Raw genomic sequence first — 10000 nt, forward strand, 5'->3', positions numbered from 1 at the left:
TATGTGCGTGTGTGTATGTGCAAGTGTATGTGTGTGTGTGTGTGTGTGTATGTGCAAGTTTATGTGCGTGTGTGCATGTGCAAGTGTGTGTATGTGCAAGTGTGTGTGTGTGTGTGTGTGTGTGTGTATGTGCAAGTGTGTGTATGTGCAAGTGTGTGTGTGTGTGTGTATGTGCAAGTGTGTGTATGTGCATGTGCCTGTGCGTGTGTGTATGTGCAAGTGTGTGTATGTGCATGTGTGTGTGTGTGTGTGTGTGTGTGTATGTGCAAGTTTATGTGCGTGTGTGTATGTGCCTGTGCGTGTGTGTATGTGCAAGTGTGTGTGTGTGTGTGTATGTGCAAGTGTGTGTGTGTGCATGTGTGTGTGTGTGTGTGCCTGTGCATGTGTGTGTGTGTGTGCATGTGTGTGTGTGTGTGTGTGCATGTGTGTGTGTGCATGTGTGTATGTGCAAGTGTGTGTGTGTGCATGTGTGTATGTGCAAGTGTGTGTGTGTGCATGTGTGTGTGTGTGCATGTGTGTGTGTGCATGTGTGTATGTGCAAGTGTGTGTGTGTGTGTGTGTGTGTGCATGTGTGTGTGTGTGCATGTGTGTATGTGCAAGTGTGTGTGTGTGCCTGTGTGTGTATGTGCATGTGTGTGTGTGTGCCTGTGTGTGTGTGCAAGTGTGTGTGTGTGCCTGTGCCTGTGTGCCTGTGTGTGTATGTGTGCATCTGTGTGTGTAAGTGCATGTGTATGTGCATGTGTGTGTGTGCAAGTGTGTGTGTGTGCAAGTGTGTGTGCATGTGCCTGTGCATGTGTGTAAGTGCGTGTGCATGTGTGTGTGTGTGTGTAATGAGAGCAGCTTTCTCTTCATCCTCTCATCTGTTTTGTTTTGCTTCCTCTTCTTCTGGTGTCTTTCACTCTTCATCACACATACATACACACACACACACACACACACACACACATATTGTTATATGCACAAAGATACACACACATACACACATATAAACAAACACATACACACATATTGTTATATGCACAAAGATACACACATACACACATATTGTTATATGCACAAAGATATAGACACACACACACACACATATTGTTATATGCACAAAGATACACACACACACACACACACACATTTTGTTATCTGCACAAAGATACACACACACACACATATTGTTATATGCACAAAGACACACACATATTGTATTATGCACAAAGATACACACACACACACACACATATTGTTATATGCACAAAGATACACACACATACACACATATTGTTATATGCACAAAGATACACACACATACACACATATTGTTGTAAGCACAAATACACACACATACACATGTTATTACACATAAATTGTTACATGCACAAATACACATGCATACATATTGTTACATGCACAAATACACACACATACACATGTTATTACAGTTTTTCTTGATTGCTTTGATTCACTAAATGAAACTTGGATCCACTTGATCTTGTTATTCACTTTCTTAGCAGAGCAGAAGTCACCTCTTGCAAATCATTTAACACATTTTCATTGGTTTAACTCAAGTTTCACATCCTTTTTCAAATGATACAACACAACACTATGTATAACACAGTTCTCATACAAAGACTCCATACTCCATTGGATTAACTCTATGAAACAAATGGAAAACATATATTCACAACTAATAGATATTGCTTGCAAACTAATGAACTTGTAATGTCAATGTGAGAATCTCCTTTGCACAATTCTTCCATTAGCAATCCTTCAGTATCAATAAGAGATACCATGTCTGTTCTGTGTTGCTATGTGCAAGTATGGATCAAAGGCACGTTTAGAGAAAGTACTGTATTGCCTGCAAATACTGTATTTATTACAGTACAAAAGCTGACAAGTCTAGGTGTTTACTGTGGGTTTATTTCAATAAAAAAGACAAGTTGTAGTTCAATGAAATGTGTCTTGTCACAAGGTACTTACTGTAGATCTCACATGTCAACAGCAGTTACAGCATGGAAGGAATGAGTACAATGTATTCACAAAGGAAAAATATAAATGGCACAGGCATAGCAAAAATGGGCTGAACCCCCTAATTTTGAGAACAGTTTTTTTGCATTTTGTTGTGCAGTGTGTAATGATTGATTAAAAGCAAACAGTGATTTGAATACAAGTTGTATTGTTGGAAGGCAAAATATGCTTGTTCTGTGAGAGGGTTAGAGTCTTTTGCAAGCAAAATGTGTCATTTTGGCCAGAGTGATTCTGTTTAGTCCTGTGTGTTACAGTTTTTTCTCGGTTGTTTACACACATTTTCTGAAAGTGTACCTCATACTCTCAGAACTCTATACACAAATCCAAACACACACACACACACAATGGGCAAAACCCCTCAATTCTCCTGCAAAAGGGAACTTTACATTCAAAACAATGTTATTTCTTCTCAAAAGGGTATTTTGTTTTCAAATGACACACACAAACCATCTTATGAATAGACATTTATAAGAACCAGTTGAACACTGACGTACTCAATGTAAAACACTACGATGAATGGGAAACACTTCTTCTCCATTCATCATAATGATTTAAGCCTTTTTTGTTCACAGACAGTACACACAGTACATACATAAATGTGTTGTAAAATATTTGAGAATGTTATTGTTTTTATACTCAGAACACACAAATACCACAAAGTAACAAATATATTTGTATTTTTCCCCACCAAAACAATGTACAAAGTGTACATCCCAACCAACATACAAAACAAGAGAACAGAATAATTTACTGTATAGTTAGTTAGTTCGTTTATTAGTTGTCCCCTTAGGGAAATTCTTTTTCACATTTTCCGTACAGCTTTTTCATCCTGCATGGTCACAGGCACAGAAAGGCACATACATGAACACAGACATACATCAAACAGACACCTTACATCAAACAGACACCTTACATACATCAAAGGTAATTGACACAGACTTTTTACATAAAATATTGGGGGTTTCATGGGAAAAACATACATTATTGCACTGCATATATTTATCTGTGGGGCTTTGTGTTGTTGAGTGTTTGGATTCCCAGGGGGATTAGGCTTCTGCTGAAGCGGGCTTTATTGCACCTTATGCTACTAAACCTCCTGCCAGAGGGTAGGGGTGAGAAGTAGCGGTTGAGTGGGTGGGAAATGATGATGGGGTGGTGAGTTTGTGTGAATCCAAAAGCCATTTCTTTTGTTTTGCTGATGTTGAGTTTCCACACCACTGAGTGAAGTGAGAGACTGTGTTGAGATATTCTTGGGTTGAATGAGTGTCTGTGAGGAGGCCAAGGATTGCGGTGTCATCGGCGTACTTGAGGAATATGGTGTTGGATGAGGGGCTGGTACAGTCGTTTGTGTAGAGGGTGTATAGGAAGGGGCTTAGTACACAACCCTGCGGGGCTCCTGTGTTGGAGGTCAGTGCAGGTGTGGTTGTTGTGCTTACCTGGACGGACTGTTGTCTGTTGGCGAGGAAGTTGTGGAGGAGATAGATCAGACGGGAGGGGACGTTGAGGTGGTGCAGTTTCTGGATCAGTAGGTGCCTTTGAATGGTGTTGAATGTAGAGCTAAAATCGGCAAACAGGATCCTGGCAGTTGTACCTGAAGAGTCCAGGTGTTGTAGGAGGAGGTGCAGCAGGCATGCCACAGCATCCTCAGTGCCTCTCTTGGTCCTGTAGGCGAATTGAAAGGGATTCAGATGTGGGCGGACGTGTGGCAGGATGTTTTGTAGCAGCAGGTACTCCAGGCACTTCATCAGGATGGGTGTGAGGGCGATGGGGCGGAAGTCATTGAGGTCTTTGGGACGTGGTTTTTTGGGTACTGGGATTATTGTAGCGGTTTTCCAGAGGGTGGGGATTCTGCATTGATGGTAGACTTCACAGAAGAGTGGGTGGATTATTGCAGAGAGTTCAGTGGCACAGGTCTTAATCACCCTTGCTGGGATCCCATCGGGCCCTGGGGCCTTGCCTGGCTTGCATCTCCTCAGTTGCCGCCTGACATCCTCCTCTGAGAAGGGGCTGGGTCGTTTTAAGGTCCAGCAGGAGGAGTGCATCCAGCTGACTGCAGCACTCCTCAGAGTAGTCGACTGAGTCGAACCGGTTAAAAAACATGTTTAATTGATGTCCTTTCTCTGATGAGATTGGTGTGCTGGGTCTGGGTGCATTTCCTGTCAATGTTTTGGCCATCTGAAAGGCTTGTCTGGTGTTCATGGAGCTGACTTTTTGTTCCAGTTTATTTTTGTATTGTAATTTGGCTTTAAAAAATTCATTTTTTACTGCCCTATTTGCTGTTTTGATTGCTGTCCAGTCCTTGAGCTTGAAGGCTCTGTTTTTTTCCTTCAGGCTTTTTCTTAGCTGAGGTGTGATCCATGGTTTAGAGTTGGGGTATTTTTTTATTTTCTTAACTGGAATGGTGGTCTGAATGCAGAAGTTTATGTAGTCTGAGATGATGGAGACCCTGTCGCCTAATTCCCATCAAAAATGTCCCAGTCGGTGCATGCCAGGAGCCCCCGAGGAGTTCTTGATGGTGTCCTCCGTCCATTGAGGGGCTGTAGGTCTCTGGCTTGAGTCTTTTGAGTTCCAGTCACCAGATGTCTCGCTGATGCCAATCGGCAGAAAAACAAAAACAGCTGATCAGCAGGCAGTGCAGGTAGAATGCAGAGGCAGACTTCAGGTAAAAACGCCGTAAAAGTATAGAAAAATGAAGCAAACAATTGAAATAAAAAGGCTATCTATAACTGTGCAGCTAAACTAAATGAGTGTACAAGAATTAAAGAAAAATAATCAGGAATAAAGTAGTAAATATAAACTAAATATAAACAATAGTAAAGGCTACCTTCCAACTTGTCATTTTTTTATTATTGAAATAGACCTACAGTAAACACCTAGTCTTGTCAGCTTCTGTGAACAGTGAGGTTGTCAGGTGTTGCCATGGGAACGGTGAGGTGGTCAGGTGTTGCCACAGGGAGTCATGGGAACAGTGAAGTGGCCAGGTGTTGCCAGTGGGTGCCATGGGAACAGTGAAGTGGTCAGGTGTTGCCAGTGGGTGCCATGGGAACGGTGAGGTGGTCGGGTGTTGCCATGGGAACGGTAAGGTGGTCAGATGTTGCCACAGGGTGCCATGGGAACAGTGAAGTGGTCAGGTGTTGTCAGTGGGTGCCATGGGAACGGTGAGGTGGTCAGGTGTTACCATGGGAACGGTGAGGTGGTCAGGTGTTGCCATGGGAACGATGAGGTGGTCTGGTGTGAGCGAGGTGAGGCGCAGCAGTAGCTCTGGCCTGTAGCTCTGGCCGACCCTGGCAGACGGCCCTTAATTGAATTAGAGGCAAAGCCAGTCATTGGGAGCCAAATGAGGCAGAACCTGTCTGTGTGTTAGCAGCTGCCAGAGAAGGAGGAGGGGAGGATTGGAGAAATGAGGAAAAAAGAAGAGAGGAGAGGAACAGAGTAGGGGGAGGAGAGGAGAGGAGAGGAACAGAGTAGGGGGGAGGAGAGGAGAGGAACAGAGTAGGGGGAGGAGAGGAGAGGAGAGGAACAGAGTAGGGGGAGGAGAGGAGAGGAACAGAGTAGGGGGAGGAGAGGAGAGGAGAGGAACAGAGTAGGGGGAGGAGAGGAGAGGAACAGAGTAGGGGGAGGAGAGGATTGGGGAGATAAGAAGAGAGGAGGGGAGGGAAGGAGAGGAGGAGAGGAAAGAAGACATAAAGAGAAGAGAGGAGGGGAGGGAAGGAGAGGAGGAGAGGAAAGAAGACATAAAGAGAAGAGAGGAGGGGAGAAGCCTGACTGATTGTTAAGAGGAGGGAGGAGGAGGAAGAGAGAGAAGGAGGAGAGGAAGGGGGGAGTGGGAGTGTGAGAGAGGGAGAGAGAGAAGGAGGAGAGGAAGGGGGGAGTGGGAGTGTGAGAGAGGGAGAGAGAGAAGGAGGAGAGGAAGGGGGGAGTGGGAGTGTGAGAGAGGGAGAGAGAGAAGGAGGAGAGGAAGGGGGGAGTGGGAGTGTGAGAGAGGGAGAGAGAGAAGGAGGAGAGGAAGGGGGGAGTGGGAGTACGGCAAAGAAGTGTGAGAGAGGGAGAGAGAGAAGGAGGAGAGATTCAGAGAAATGAGAGAGAGAAAAAGAGAGAGCAAGTGTGAAAATTCTCTTGTAAAATAAAATTAGTAAGACAAAATAAGACATGTTATTGTTATATGAAAGAGAGAGTGTTGATAAGACATGTTATTGTATGAAAGAGAGAGTGTTGATAAGACATGTTATTGTATGAAAGAGAGAGAGTGTTGATAAGACATGTTATTGTATGAAAGAGAGAGAGTGTTGATAAGACATGTTATTGTTATATGAAAGAGAGAGAGTTGATAAGACATGTTATTGTATGAAAGAGAGAGTGTTGATAAGACATGTTATTGTATGAAAGAGAGAGTGTTGATAAGACATGTTATTGTATGAAAGAGAGAGAGAGAAGGAGTGTTGATAAGACATATTATTGTTATCGTTGATAACACATTTTATTGTTATTGTTGATAAGACAGTACCATAAACAATATCCCACAATCCCTCACATAGGAAGAGTATGTGTTGAGATGTCCAACATTCATTTTTTTAATATATAATTTTCCTTTGGTCACACACACATGCACGCACACACACACACACACACACTGACAGACACATACAGTAAACAGACCAAATGCAACTGGCAGATCTTTTTCAGAATGTGATGTGCTTTGGCTCCTGTCGTGTCTGCGTGGGCAGATTATTGTTCCTGTTAGATTGTAAACTCTGGCGATAATTCTCCTCAGTGCTTCTCTAAGTCATCGTCAAGCCACCTACTGACACAAACATCAGAAATAGTCTAAACAAAGGGATTTGAAAGGACAATTAAAAGCTTGTGGTGTACATTACATCATCTGTTTCAAAAGGGAAAACAACTCTTTCTTGTCTCTGTCTCTTTCTTGTCTTGGTTCTGAAAGGCTGTTTCTCTTGCCTGTGTGACGAGTCACTATAATATTCACATTTTCCTTCTTTTTTTTTTTACACTTTATTGCAATTGTTTATCTACATGCATGTCAGGTGCCCACTTCACTTATCTCACGCTGCATTGCCATCTTTGTTTGTTTATTATTTTATACCTAAAAAAAAGAAATAATAAAATACATGACAAAAAAAAAAAAAACATGATAGAAAAATGTATACAAAACAAAACATGACACACAGAAAAAAGGGCGGAGGGAAAGTAGGGAAGTGGTGTTTGAGCCTAGTTGTGTATTTTATTCTATGTGCAATTGTACTTGTTTTTAGGTATTTATAGGTGCGTTTTTTGCCATTTATAGGGGGGTGTTTAAGCCTACATGTGTTTTTTTGTCCTGTGTGGAGTTATATGTGTTGTTGACCGATGTGTGCGTATCATTTCTATTATTGAAATAAATAATTATTTTATGTAGTATTTTTTCTGGGTATAACTTTCCATTTACTAAGTTGGTTCCTAACTCTAAAGGTAAGTCTTTCCATATCCAAAATATTTTCTATTGTGCTATGCCACCTACACAGATCTGGGCCTTTTTCTTGTTTCCATCCCCTTGTTAGTTGTTTTATTGCAGATATACGTACTATATTGAACAATTTTTGATATTTAGGTTCTATTTTCTTGGACAAGCCTATACCTAAAAGGTTTTCTAATGTTAAGGTCTGTTGCGACTCAAACATATGTTTTATCGCTTTATCAAATTCCTTCCAGAATGTTTTTAGTACTGGGCATAAGAAAAAAATATGGCTATAATTTGCGTTTTTGCTCTCCACAGCTTTTCCAACAACTAGTCCCTAACGGCTGAGATTTCCCGCATTTGTCAGGTGTAATAAAGAATCTCTGTTGTAATTTCCACGCAAATTCATTCCAATATTTTGATTGTGTTATTGCAATATTTCCTTTTAGTGTCTCTGTCCAGTTTTCCATTGTAATATAAATTTTCAACTCTTTTTCCCATTTTTCTTTAACTTCAACCTTTACCAAGGTGAGTTTTTGGAGTATTTTGTATATTCAATATTCCCCTTACCTGTATTCCTATTCTTAATTAAATATTGTGCTAAATCATTTTCTGTTTGCTCTGCTAAGTTTTCCTTAACATAACTTCTGACCTGTTGATACTTGAAGAAGTGTTTTTTATCTAAGTCGTATCTTGAAGCTATATTTTCATATGTATCCACCATGTGTTTGTTCAAAACTTGTGAGAATGATATTAATCCTTTATTAGCCCAACCGTTCAAGATTTGGTCCATTCTGTTTGGTAGGAAGTCTGGGTCATGTGCCATCTCCCTGAGATATACATAATCAGTCTTTATTTTTAGTTTTTTACAAATTCCTTTCCAAGTTTTTATTGTGTTCAAAATGCTAAAATTTTGACCTGTGTGAAGATTTTGAGTCTTTTTCCCTAAGAAAGGTAAAGTCCCTAATGATACAGTTGCCAATTCTCTTTCTATTCTAATCCACTTAGTTTCTACTTCCTTGTTGATCCATATCATTATTGTTTGAATTTGTGTTGCATAAAAGTAGTTTTGTAAGTTTGGCACACCTAACCCCCCTTCTTCCCTTTGTTGAGTTAAAGATTTTAATTTAATTCTATGTCTTCTATTATTCCAAATGAAATTAGAAATCAATTTGTTCCATACCTTAAACTGGGATTCTAAGAGTGCCAGTGGTGATGCCTGAAACTAAAATAAAAATCTTGGGATCTTGGGGACCATCATTTTAATAGTTTCCACCCTTCCGAACATTCCTTCTGGTCCAGATCCAATCCCTACTAGATTCCTCAAAAAAGTATATGATAGCTTAGCTCCCTTTATTCTCAAGGTAATAAATACCTCATTAGAAACAGGTATATTTCCAACTGCTTTTAAAACCGCTGTTGTGAAACCTTTACTTAAAAAAGTCAAATCTTGACCATACCAATCTGAGCAACTACAGGCCTATATCAAATCTATCGTTTTTTGAGCAAAGTACTTGAAAAAGTTGTTTGTAATCAGTTAAATACCTTCCTCAACGAAAACAGTATCCTTGAAAAATTCCAATCAGGTTTTAGATCAAATCACAGCACAGAGACGGCTCTAGTAAAAATAGTCAATGATCTCAGACTGGCTACTGACTCAAACAAAGTCTCAATCCTTATTCTTCTGGATTTGAGTGTGGCATTTGACACCATTGATCATCCTAATTCACCGCCTTGCGAAGTGGGTGGGTCTCTCTCTGATAATGCTCTAAACTGGTTTCAAAACCTACATTACTGGCAGAGATTTTTATATCAGTCTAGGAGATCATGTATCTGAAAAACATGACTTGCCTTTTGGTGTGGCCCAGGGGAGCTGCCTTGGTCCCATGCTATTTTCTCTATATACTGTATGCTTCCATTGGGAAACGTCATAAGTCAGCATAATGTAAACTTCCACAGCTCATAGATGATACCCAATTGTATATTTCTGTGGAGCCAACTAACAGATGGCCTTTGCTCCCTCACTGCATGCCTAACCTCCATTAATCAGTGGATGAGCAAAAAAAAATTTAAACTAAATGATGACAAAACAGAGGTACTTCTGGTTGGACCAAAACTAAAGTGAGATATTATTCTTAGTAATCTGGGGAACTTGGCGCACCAGGTCAAACCAAAAGTAACAAGCCTCGGTGTCATCTTAGATACAGAGTTAAGTTTTAAGCCCCATATCAGTACAGTTACTCAGACAGCCTATTTCCACTTGAGAAACATTGCCAAAGTCTCGGCCCTTTTTAACTCAACAAGATGCAGAAAAACTAATTCACTTTTATCACTAGCAGGTTAGACTACTGCAATGCACTTTTCACTGGTCTTCCCAAAAACATCTAAAGAAATTGGCACTCATACAGAACTCTGCGGCTAGACTTTTAACTAAGACTAAGAAGAGAAACACATCACCCCTGTGTTGCCTGAACTGCACTGGCTCCTATTTCCTATAGAATTGATTTTAAGGTTATGTTAATTACTTAC

Source organism: Alosa alosa, chromosome 9 (genome assembly GCF_017589495.1).
Source record: "Alosa alosa isolate M-15738 ecotype Scorff River chromosome 9, AALO_Geno_1.1, whole genome shotgun sequence".
In the NCBI taxonomy this organism is placed as follows: Eukaryota; Metazoa; Chordata; class Actinopteri; order Clupeiformes; family Clupeidae; genus Alosa; species Alosa alosa.